The sequence below is a fragment of the Pezoporus flaviventris genome, unplaced genomic scaffold (assembly GCF_033815535.1).
Source record: "Pezoporus flaviventris isolate CSIRO_AGI_PZ_B2104156 unplaced genomic scaffold, CSIRO_AGI_Pfla_v1 ptg000012l, whole genome shotgun sequence".
Lineage (NCBI taxonomy): Eukaryota > Metazoa > Chordata > Aves > Psittaciformes > Psittacidae > Pezoporus > Pezoporus flaviventris.
The window spans coordinates 341,857-353,379 of record NW_026892560.1 but is presented as its reverse complement, the minus strand read 5'-3'; positions in this window follow the sequence as shown (position 1 = coordinate 353,379).

Sequence of the window (11,523 nt, the reverse complement as noted above, 5' to 3'; positions counted from 1 at the left end):
TACCCAGTGCCCTCCTCCTGGCGCTCAGCGGGCTGCTGGGATTCTCCGAGGTAAGGTGTCCTCACGCTCGGAGGGCAGCGGGAAGCGCAGGGTTAAATCCCATTCGAAGCGCTGAGATCCCGCTGAGACGCGGTGACTCAGTGGTCTCGGTGGGCTGGGGGCTCAGCAGAGGATGGGACCGTGCGTGGAGCGGCGTTTTGCACAAAAGGCAAGAAAGAGCAAGATCCCAATCAAGCTCCTACCGCATAAAGAGGATAACGCGCGTTTCCCCTCGAGGGAGCCTTGAAATCACGGCAGGGCTGACTTAGGCTGCGCTCTGGGGCAGGGAGGGAGCCCGCAGACATAACAACGCTCACACTTTGAGAATCAAAGGCTCTTTGCCCCCCAGAGGTATAAACCGCACACCCAGAGTGGCAAATACAGCACTGCTCAGGCAAAGCAAAGGGCTCCTGATCGATCTGGGATGCGGTGCCATGGTCCTTCCTGGATGTCAGAGCTCTGGGATGCGGTGCCATGGTCCTTCCTGGATGTCAGAACTCTGGGATGCGGTGCCATGGTCCTTCCTGGATGTCAGAACTCTGGGATGCGGTGCCATGGTCCTTCCTGGATGTCAGAACTCTGGGATGCGGTGCCATGGTCCTTCCTGGATGTCAGAACTCTGGGATGCGGTGCCATGGTCCTTCCTGGATGTCAGAACTCTGGGATGCGGTGCCATGGTCCTTCCTGGATGTCAGAACTCCGGGATGCGGTGCCATGGTCCTTCCTGGATGTCAGAACTCTGGGATGCGGTGCCATGGTCCTTCCTGGATGTCAGAGCTCTGGGATGCGGTGCCATGGTCCTTCCTGGATGTCAGAACTCTGGGATGCGGTGCCATGGTCCTTCCTGGATGTCAGAACTCTGGGATGCGGTGCCATGGTCCTTCCTGGATGTCAGAGCTCTGGGATGCGGTGCCATGGTCCTTCCTGGATGTCAGAGCTCTGGGATGCGGTGCCATGGTCCTTCCTGGATGTCAGAACTGGGGGGGGGGGGTGTGTGCTGATCTTGTGTAACTTGCCCGAGTCCATGGCACACCATTCCAATCCTGCACAATAGAAGACCAAGCTGACACTTCTGCAGGCTCAATTTCAGCAACAGCCCTGCAGAAGGAGGGAGGAAACCTGTTCTGAGGCTTCAGACCTCGTAGGGATGTGAATTAGGACACATTTGTTAAGCTGATTGAAGCAGGGACAGTTCAGGCTGGCTGCAGCTCTGCAGATGTGACCATGCTACTGGAGTCCCAAATGGAGCCCAGCAGAATGCAATCCTGCAATCAAGGCAGCAAGTGGAATAGCTTCCCCCCACCGCAGTCGGTTGAGAAATCAAGTGCAACCCAGCAGGGCTGCCAGTGAGGCAATTAGGTATTTTCCATAGGTAGCCTGATAAAGCAGCCAGTTATTTACAGCTTCCTGGCATGTCAGTCACTGGAGCATTCCCTGGACAACGTTCAGAAAGGAGAAGCACTTTTTCCTCTCCCTTTTCTTGAAGATAAAGGGGATGCATCCAAGAGACAATCCGTGTCTCTTGCTTTTAGACTTGGCTTCCCTTTCCTCACCTGGAGAACCACAAGCACGGGTTTGTGAGCATTAAACCTGCTGCTAATTCTTTCTCAGCAGGGCCTGGGGGAAAATACAAGCTGTTGGGTGAAAGCTCAAAAACAAACAGGAAAGCTGGAAGGGGGGGAGGAAAGGGGAGGGAGAAAATAACTGGGGAGTGAGTCAGTCCTGCTCCTCCTGCTTAGTCACCTGTAGTGCTTGCTGCTCTCCAGACACACGGAGATGGAGAATAAGATGCCTTCCTCCCACCCACCTCCTCCTCCTCCTCCTCCTGACAGAGCCTTGTCGAAAGAGATGGGGCAGAGTTTTAGGAGTGGGAGTTTCAGGAACCTGTTTGCTCACCTTTCCCACCCCCTCTGTCCCCCCCTGCACTCCTTCTCAATGAAATCATCTTGAATCAACCAGTTCAGCTGCTGGTTTAAGTTTCAGTGCTGGTGCCCTGCAGTTTTGACATCGTAGGGGGTTGCCATGGAGAAGAAGGTGATGTCATTGACACAAAAAGCACTGAATTTACAAATACGACAGGAACAGCTATTTATAAAGAGCTGCTTTTCTCCCTCCCCCCCTTTGCTGGGGTGGGTGGAGGCAAAGGCAGCAGTTCCGCTCTTGATGTTTCTGTCAACAAGTCTCAGCAATGTATTTTTGTGATAGAAAAGCTCCTGAGCCTCTGAAACTGCTGAATACTGACAGCTTTCGGCCTTCATTCATTAGAGCTGGAGTCTGCTTTCCAGCTCCTAGCCAGTTTTGAGCTCATCTAACACTCACGTTTGGGTAGGAGCTCGGAGGCTGCAAAATCTGCGCAGCATCCCCAAAATACAGCCACTTCCGAGAGGAAAGACAACAGCACGTCACCAAAAGAGAGGGGACGGGTGCCCTGCTTTATGTACAGGCTTCACCCTGCTTATAATCACCTTGAATAGCAACCGGGACTGGTGGCTTTGCCTTAACTTTGTGGGGTGCCACTGCACGTTAATGCAACCTTCATCTAATGAAGCATGCAGCGCACATCAAAACTGCAAAGCAGAAGAGAAAGGAAAAGGAAGATGATAAATTTGAACAGGAACAAACCCCATCATCTTATAATGCATTGGGAATAAATCTGGAGGAGTAAAGGATGGTTTAAGGACGTGACAGGGAAGCTATCAGAGGTGTCAAAGGAGTGTTCTGGGTATGGCACTAAACTGAACACGCAACCATTTATCACACCCAAACCTGACAAGGCTAAAAGGTGACTGCTAAAAAGAATGAGTTCAAGATGCAGGTCAAGGTCCAAAATTCAGTTCTGACTTTGAAAAATGCCTTAGTTTTCAAAGGCAACTTCTTAGATCACAACAGCTGATAGAACAACTACAGCCTGACTTAAACAACAGCATCACAGTGATGGTTCCCCTATTTCACTCTCTGGATACTAATATCAAAACCAAACCCTGTTTTGGTGCAGGGTTACCGGTTGAGTTCTACCTTACGACTGCCTGGAAGCCCTACAGCAATAGAGTGCAACAGAAATTACTAATCCCAGTGCAGGTGGGGGAAGCAGCAACTACATGTATCAAAGGGTTACCTTGGGTTTATCAACCATTTACCTTCCACAGAAGTGAAACGTTCCTAAATATGTATCTTAAGATGTGGAAATATACATAGAATCATAGAATCATAGAATAGTCAGGGGTGGAAAGGACCTTAAGATCATCCAGTTCCAATCCCCTGCCATGGGCAGGGACACCTCACACTAAACCATGGCACCCAAGGCTCTGTCCAACCTGGCCTTGAACACTGCCAGGGATGGAGCATTCACAACCTCCCTGGGCAACCCATTCCAGTGCCTCACCACCCTCACAGGAAAGAATTTCCTCCTTAGATCCAATCTAAACTTCCCCTGTTTCAGTTTGAACCCATTACCCCTTGTCCTGTCACTGCAGTCCCTAATGAAGAGTCCCTCCCCAGCATCCCTATAGGCCCCCTTCAGATACTGGAAGCTGCTCTGAGGTCTCCCCGCAGCCTTCTCTTCTCCAGGCTGAACAGCCCCAGCTTTCTCAGCCTGTCTTCATACAGGAGGTGCTCCAGCCCCTGAGCATCCTCGTGGCCTCCTCTGGACTTGTTCCAACAGTTCCATGTCCTTTTTATGTTGAGGACCCCAGAACTGCACACAATGCTCCAGGTGAGCTCTCACGAGAGCAGAGCAGAGGGGCAGGATCACCTCCTTGGACCTGCTGGTCACGCTGCTTTGGATGCAGCCCAGGACACGGTTGGTTTCTGGGCTGTGAGCGCACACTGAAGCCGGCTCATGTTCATTTTCTCATCAACCAACACCCCCAAGTCCTTCTCCTTGGGCTGCTCTCAATCTCTTCTCTGCCCAACCTGTAGCTGGGCCTGGGATTCCTCTGACCCCAGGTGTAGGACCTTGCACTTGGCATGGTTAAACCTCATGAGGTTGGCATCAGCCCAGCTCACAGGCGTGTCGAGGTCCCTCTGGATGGCATTCCTGAAGGTATAAAGGTCGAATACCTGTTTTATAACCAGGAAAACTCCAGGAACTGAAGGATTTGCCCAGAATCCCATGCAACGCCGGCTCCTCAGCCTGGAGCCCTCTTTGTCTCAGTGAGAGGAGTCTAACAAAACTGCAGATGCCAGAAGCCTTCGCAGGCCTTTGCCGATACATCCACAGCTTCTGCAGCACCAGCCCCAGCAGCTTGGCTTTTACCATAATGAAACCCCACTAAAGTTAAAGAAAGTGGAGCATACACCATATAGGGAAAGGCCAGAGAAACTTCAGCGTGTAATTGAGAAGGTCAGGAAGTGATCTGTGGGCAGCCTAAAAGGAGATGGAGATATTGCTTATGTAGCTAAAAATGTCTGCAGTTTAGCTGCTAGGAAGCAAGCCCACGTTTTGGTCTTGGTGCATGGAGCACGTGTAGCAGAAGTGAATGTTCCTAAAGCAGCAGCAATCAAGATGGCTCCAATGTTCAGCTTGTGTGGGAATTATCTGCTGAAGGAACTGAGAAGAGGATCCCAGTGAGTTTTCCGGTGTTGCCTGGCTCTCCGGCTGAAAAATGCCCTTTTCCCAGGAGCTGAGGAGGAAAAATAACCTTTAGAATTGCATCAAAGTGGCCTGTTCCTGTGACACATTCCCCACGTGTGAAGCAAATGAGAGTTTATCTTTCCAGCTGCCCACACTGGGTGCCAGTAATGTTTTCTGTTTCAGGCTAAGCCAGACTTTCAGCTGACACTCAGGTTTTACATCTTGATCTAAAACCGGCTGCTTTTAGCTGCACGGGAGCTAAGAGATAATTTCCATGATATAATAGTATGGCACTCTCCACTAAAGCTGTCTGAAGGGAAGTCTTCCATGCTTCCCCTACAAGCATAGCAGGAGCAGGCGACGTGCCACGGAACAATAGGGGCCTGCTTGCAGTTGGCTATAATCCCTGACATCCTTATCTCCTGGAGCAGGGTATCGGCAGATCTGGACTGCGGAGCCATGGGAACAGGCTAACGAAAGGACAAGTCGCAGGCAGCTCAGTTCACAGTGCAGGTGAAGCACTCATCCAGGCTGGCTCCTGAGGGGTAAAGGCAGAGCTGAAGGGGTGGCAGAATGGTGCAAGCTGCCTTTTGACCGGATCTATGCTGGCTGGGTGTTGAGGAAATGCACTGACAAGCCATATCCACTGCTTTTTGCGATGCTCCAACACTTCTTCTCCCTACGAAATGATTCCTGAGTGAATGAGTATCTCAAGTGTTACGCTCCATGAGAACACATGAGCAGCTCAGCTTGAAGGAGCTATGCAATTCAAGACACTGAAGAGCTGTGCATCGAGAGAATCCAGAGCACTGCGAAGACAAACATAAGCTCAGGCACAGACACTGAACTGCAGAGCGATGTTTGTCTTTCATCAGCACGGTGTTGCTTAGCTGCTGATCCCGCTCCATGAATCACACTGCCACACCAGCTGGAGCCATAGGATCAATAATTAAATAGCTTGGGATGCTACTTATTGCAAGAGGAGAGCTGGGAACACGTATTACTAGACCCACCAGAAAGGACCAGGTTCTTCCCTGCTCTGACTGACCTCAGTGTTCCCTCGCTTGTTCAATAATTCAGAAGAAGCTAGCAGGTAAAGAACAAATGGAAATGAAACCTCCTTGTTTTGAGGTTTCTAACGGCATTCTGCTGGCATAACCAAGCAGAGGGGCAGCGAGTGTAGAACAGCAAGAACGGAGAGAAGGGAACTGTTAAAGGAGCTTCAGTCTTCCTTCAACAAGCTTTAAGGACGATCTGGTTAAGCTCAAGCACAGTAAGTGCAGTGCCCATAGCCCAAGGCTGAAGCAGAGCCTCTAACCGCTGGTTCTCAAGACCACAAATAGCTCACTTAGAATAAGAACACTGAGCTTTTGTACGCTGAAGCATCCCTGAGGAAATCACTAATACAAAGCAGAAGCACAACACCTCAGAAGTTACAGTTTAGCCCAAAGCCATTTTGGAATATTTATTATTTGGGAAATCAGCAGCAGCACAGAGGAAAGGTTTAGAATTATTTGCTGATGCACATCAGGGGTGTAATCTGTCTGCGAGGAATCAGAGAATTGGTTAGGTTCAAAAAGACCTTGAAGATCACCGTGTTCAACCATAAACCCAGCACTGCCAAAGCCACCACTAAACCATGTCCCCAGGAGCCGCATCCACATCTTTTAACCCCCGCCAGGGATGGTGGCTCCAGCACTGCCCTGGGCAGCCTCTTCCAGTGCCTGACACCACTTTTAGGGAAGGAATTGTTCCAAACATCCAATCTAAATGATATCCCTGGTGCAGCTTGGGGCCGTTTCCTCTTGTCCCATCCCTTGTTCCTTGGGAGCAGAGCCCAGCCCCTCCTGGCTCCATCCTCCTCTCAGGCACCTGTAGGCAGCCATCAGGTCCCCCCTGAGCCTTCTCTTCTCCACACTGAACCCCCCAGGTCCCTCAGCCCTTCCCCATCACACTTGGGCTCCAGGCTCTGCACCAGCTCCAGTGCCCTTCTCTGGCCCCACTCCAGCACCTCAATGTCTCTTGTAGCGAGGGCCCAGGACTGAACACAGGATTGGAGATGCAGCCTCTCCAGTGCCCAGTGCAGAGGGACAATCCCTGCTCTAGTCCTGCTGACCACACTGTTGCTGATACAGGCCAGGATGCTGTTGTCATAGAAGGAGATCAGGTCAAGCAGGACCTGATAAACACTTGCTGACTGGGCCTGGTCACCTGGTTGTCCCATCTGTGCTGTGTGATGGCACTCGAGATGATCTGGCTCCATGAGCTTCCCTGGGACCAAGGTCAGGCTGACAGGCCTGTAGCTCTCTGCTGATAAATGATGGGAAATGGCTTGGTGAGCACTTCCACCCAGTACCCATGGGTGGATCCCATCTGGCCCCATAGACCTGTGTGTGTCTAAGTGGTGTAGCAGGTTGCTTACCATTCCCCTTGGATTATGGGGTGCTTCATTCTGCTCAGGGACTTGGTACCTGGAGAACATCTGGGTCTTATTATTAAAGACTGGGGCAAAGAAAGCATTAAGTACCTCAATCTTATCCTCATCCTTTGTCATGATGGTTCTCTTTAGCCCTCCTTTTGATGCCAGTGTATTTATAGAAACCTTTTTCATTACCTTCTACAGCAGATCTAAGTTCTAGTTGGGTTTTGGCCCTTCTGATTCTCTCCCTGTACAACCTCACAATACCCTTCTTGTCCTCTTGAGCTGCTGCCCCTTCTAGCTCATTCTGGCAATCTTCTGTTAAGTAACAGCACCTGCTTCCACAAGCCCAAGCTTCCACCTCTGAGCACGTATCAGTCAGAGCTGCATACTTTTGCTCTGTGGGTTTCATAATCTATTTAATACAGTCCCCAGGCAAGGAGAAGTCTCAGATATAAATGCATTTGGAATACATCTATCTGAGCTGATAAATACTTTTACCAGTTACCTTAGGTTTGGGAATTTGAAGCCCCTACAAATGAAATGCCTTTTGAGGACAGCAGGGGATGAGTACAACGAGCTGACACGCTTCCTTAAAGTGATCTCTTAAGATGTGGCATTAACAAGTGAGTCTCAGAGTTTGCAGCACTTTTTGTATTTATCTGTAGATTCCCTTTTAAAAGTTCTGGTTTAGTGCTATTGGTGTAGAACTCTGAGTCTTCCTTTTTGCTTCTATAGCTTCTTTAATAACTTTTCTGTGCTTCCCTATCAAGAGCTGCTTTTTCTCATCATTTGCACTGACATAGTCAAGTATTACAGAATCCCAGCCTGGTTTGTAATGGAAGGGACCTTAAAGCTCCTCCAGCTCCAACCCCTGCCACGAGCAGGGACCCCTTCCACCGGAGCAGTTTGCTCCAAGCCCCTGTGTCCAACCTGGCCTTGAGCACTGCCAGGGATGGGGCAGCCACAGCTTCTCTGGGCACCCTGTGCCAGCGCCTCAGCACCCTCACAGGGAAGAGCTTCTGCCTTATCTCCAGCCTGAACTTCCCCTGTTTCAGTTTGAACCCATCACCCCTTGGCCTGTCCCTACAGTCCCTGATGAAGAGTCCGTCTCCAGCATCCTTGTAGGCCCCATATAAGAGTGAACAACATTATGGCACTTAACTCTTCATCTCTGAAGCAAAGCAGACAGTTTACATGAACACAAAGGCAAGAGGGTGTCCTATGAACACCAACACATTGTTTCAAAGCACAACCATTCGACAGCCACAGCAGCAGCCAACTGCTCCATGGTGTCATGTGAAAGTATCAGGGGGTTTGGGTGGGTTACTGCATGCAGGGCTGTTCTTGTAAAGTGCAGTTCAAGGCATTCGGAGCATCACCCAAGTTGCTCTTAACTCCTGAAAGAGTTAGAAGCCCAGCTCTTCTGTACCATTACCCTTTCCTGTAGCCTTTGAAGAACATTTTACTACAACATGATCCTAGCAAGGAATAAAAAACAACTAGAGGCAGGCTTTGACTCCTGTGCTCTTCCCAATCACAACTCCAGGGACAGATCTAAAGCTGAGACTGCTGCTGCTGGCACATGGATCATAAGAAAAGTGGCAAACCCCCAAATTCTCAGGTTTAGAAACAGGATCCAGCAGTGTCCAACGTTACAAATCACCTCCATTCTTCTGACCTTCCTTGTCAAACAGCTGTGATGCTACTGCAGCATTTCAGGAGCAGGGAAATAAGCTGTGCATAAATCAAAACCCACCACTTTCCTACTGCAGGTTACCCAGGTAACAGAAAAAGCATCATCTGGACAATAATATTATTCCAAGTGGAGTATCATGCATATTATTAGACTGTACTTAAATTGCATCAAATTACTAATTCCAGTGGAGAAACTTCACTACCACCACAGCAGCCAAAGAACAGGATATTGTTGCTGTATCACCAGGGAATATAGATGCAAACCCATCTTTGTGTTCAAATGGAAAGCAGGCTGAGGAAGAATGGCAGCTTCTCAGGCATCACAGATATAATTTTTTCTTTCTTTCAGCTATATGAAATATATTCCATTTTCCAATTTAAAAAATGTCTTAGAAAGTCCCTTTTATAAGAATAATTGATTTTCTAGCACGCTGAAATAGTGCATCTGCTGGAATCCTGCCTGTCATTTCCTACATTCACAATAGAGCTCTTCCAACTCTGAAAGTTAACCAGAGAGTTACCAGATTCAGTAGGCACTTTCCACACTGACAAACACCACACAACTTGTGTTGCACCCCCCAGGTGTATAATGAAGGAAACATCCTTCTGTTGAAAGCTTTTAGAGCCATTTACGTAGGCAAAGTAACTTTTATTTTAGTAGGAGCTTGATGTTTTCTCCTCAGATACCAAAGACAAGCAGAAGTGATGTGTACGATTACAAGTGTGTGGCATTTCCCCCAGGAAACATTAGTCAAGTTGGCACCTTCCTCTCCAGATACCAACAGTATTACTTTCTTGTAACTGAACATGATCAAACCTATTTACCCTGCGTTATTAAGCACGTATTTGGAGGCATGAAGCCATGTTGTGGGTTGCTTTAACCTTTTAAAGTAAGCATCTACCTCCAACTTGAGACAAGTTTTTCCTAAGCATCACGTTTTGAATCATCGTATAAAAGACACTTGTGCTCCAAGACCTCACAGGCCAGCATTGTAATAGACCAGTCATGAAATAGAAGACCAACCTTGCCCACAAGGTGCATAGAGGTCAAAATTGTCCTGTCTTCAGAGGAAGAGGCAGTTGTAGATGCTGAGATGACAAGGAATACAAGTGGTAGAGCGTAGCGTGAAATCATGTCTGATGCCCAGGCCTAGAAACCTGCTGAGGTTATCATTAAAGTACATGGTGATCAAATCAGCTATTGCAAGTGTCAATATGCTGTATATTATATGAATAAGAGTGTAAGAAAGAAAGTCCAAAAAATGTAATGGATCATAGTTGCACCCATTTAGGTGGAAAACAAAACTTGAACAGAGATACAACAGGGAGGTCCTAAAAGGTGTCCCTGACTTCTTTCTACATATTGGTGCAACCAGCTCATAGGTTAATCTCTGCCTACCTTATGCTATGTGGAAGAGATGTGGAGTTCCATCAGAGTAGAACTGGGAACAAGCAGCACAGGAGACACTGCTCTTTCTTTTTATAGCTGCTAGTTGCTCTTCTTTATTTGTGTGCTTGGGTCTATGGAGAAGGGTGTAGTGCTGTTGCTAAGTGTTTGTTATTTCACAGTACTGGGGAGGAGTAGCACACATTTTGCTCAGCAAGAACACAGATACCAAGTCAAAGTAAGAGTAATAATGGAGCTCTCATCTGGGTGTTCAGGCTGTTCTCAAAAGCTTTGTCTGAATGAGGTTTGTGAAACAGGAGAAGAGGTAGTGCTGTTCTGTGCTGGCTGGAAACATGTCTTGCCTGGGAAGTCCTTGGGATGACCAATACTTTGTTATGAGCATCTTCTTCCTAAGCTACCTGGTTTTCATATCAGTGTTGCAGGATATAAACTGAAGCAGCTGAAAGCAAGAGATCCCCCAGACTTTGGCTAAAGGAAGGTAGAAGATCAGCAAAAGAAAACGAATTTCAGCTAAAGGAAAGCACTAAGAAACGCCCAGGTCATTTTAGAGCTAAAGAAGCTGTAATGTACCAGTGATCTATGCTTTCCACTCTGGCTAGAGATAGATCATTATTTCATCTGCTTGCTCAACAGATGACTAATGCCTTGTATTACAGGAAGCATTATTTGAGGCAGTAACAGACAAAACTTCAGCAGCAGTTTACATAAGCAAGTTTTAATATCTAATCAGTGCATTCAGGCCCTACTCCTGAATGACAAGAGTATATAACCTTCATGAAGGGACTATAAAGAAGACACAGGGTATCTGGAAGAGGAAAAAAAAACAGAGGTCAAAACAAGAGTAGCGAGGGACATATGCAGAAAGAATAGGAAAGAAGATGGGTTGTAGCAACTGGAAGAAACAATGAAGTTCTAGAGCAGAATTTAGAGCTAACACAGACAGGGAAGAATCAAGCAGAACCATACCTGGAGAACTTGACAAAAGAAAACACACTTGCAGCCAGTTTAGTTTTATAGGCACAAGAAGTTACTAGTGATGAACTTTTCTACTCTCATTTTGATGCGTGGGAGAAGTTGTGAGGAAGTAAATCCCAAGTCCAAGAAGTTCTTCTACACTTGAGGTATGTTGCATCTTGGGTTTGGATCCTCTAAATTCTGTTCTCTTGAATAAAATGGAGCTTTTTTTTAAGTTTTAATAATCATAGAATCATAGAACAGTCAGGGTTGAAAGGACCTTAAGATCATCCAGTTACAGCCCCCCTGCCATGGGCAGGGACACCTCACACTAAACCATGGCACCCAAGGCTCTGTCCAACCTGGCCTTGAACACTGCCAGGGATGGAGCATTCACAGCCTCCCTGGGCAACCCATTCCAGTGCCTCACCA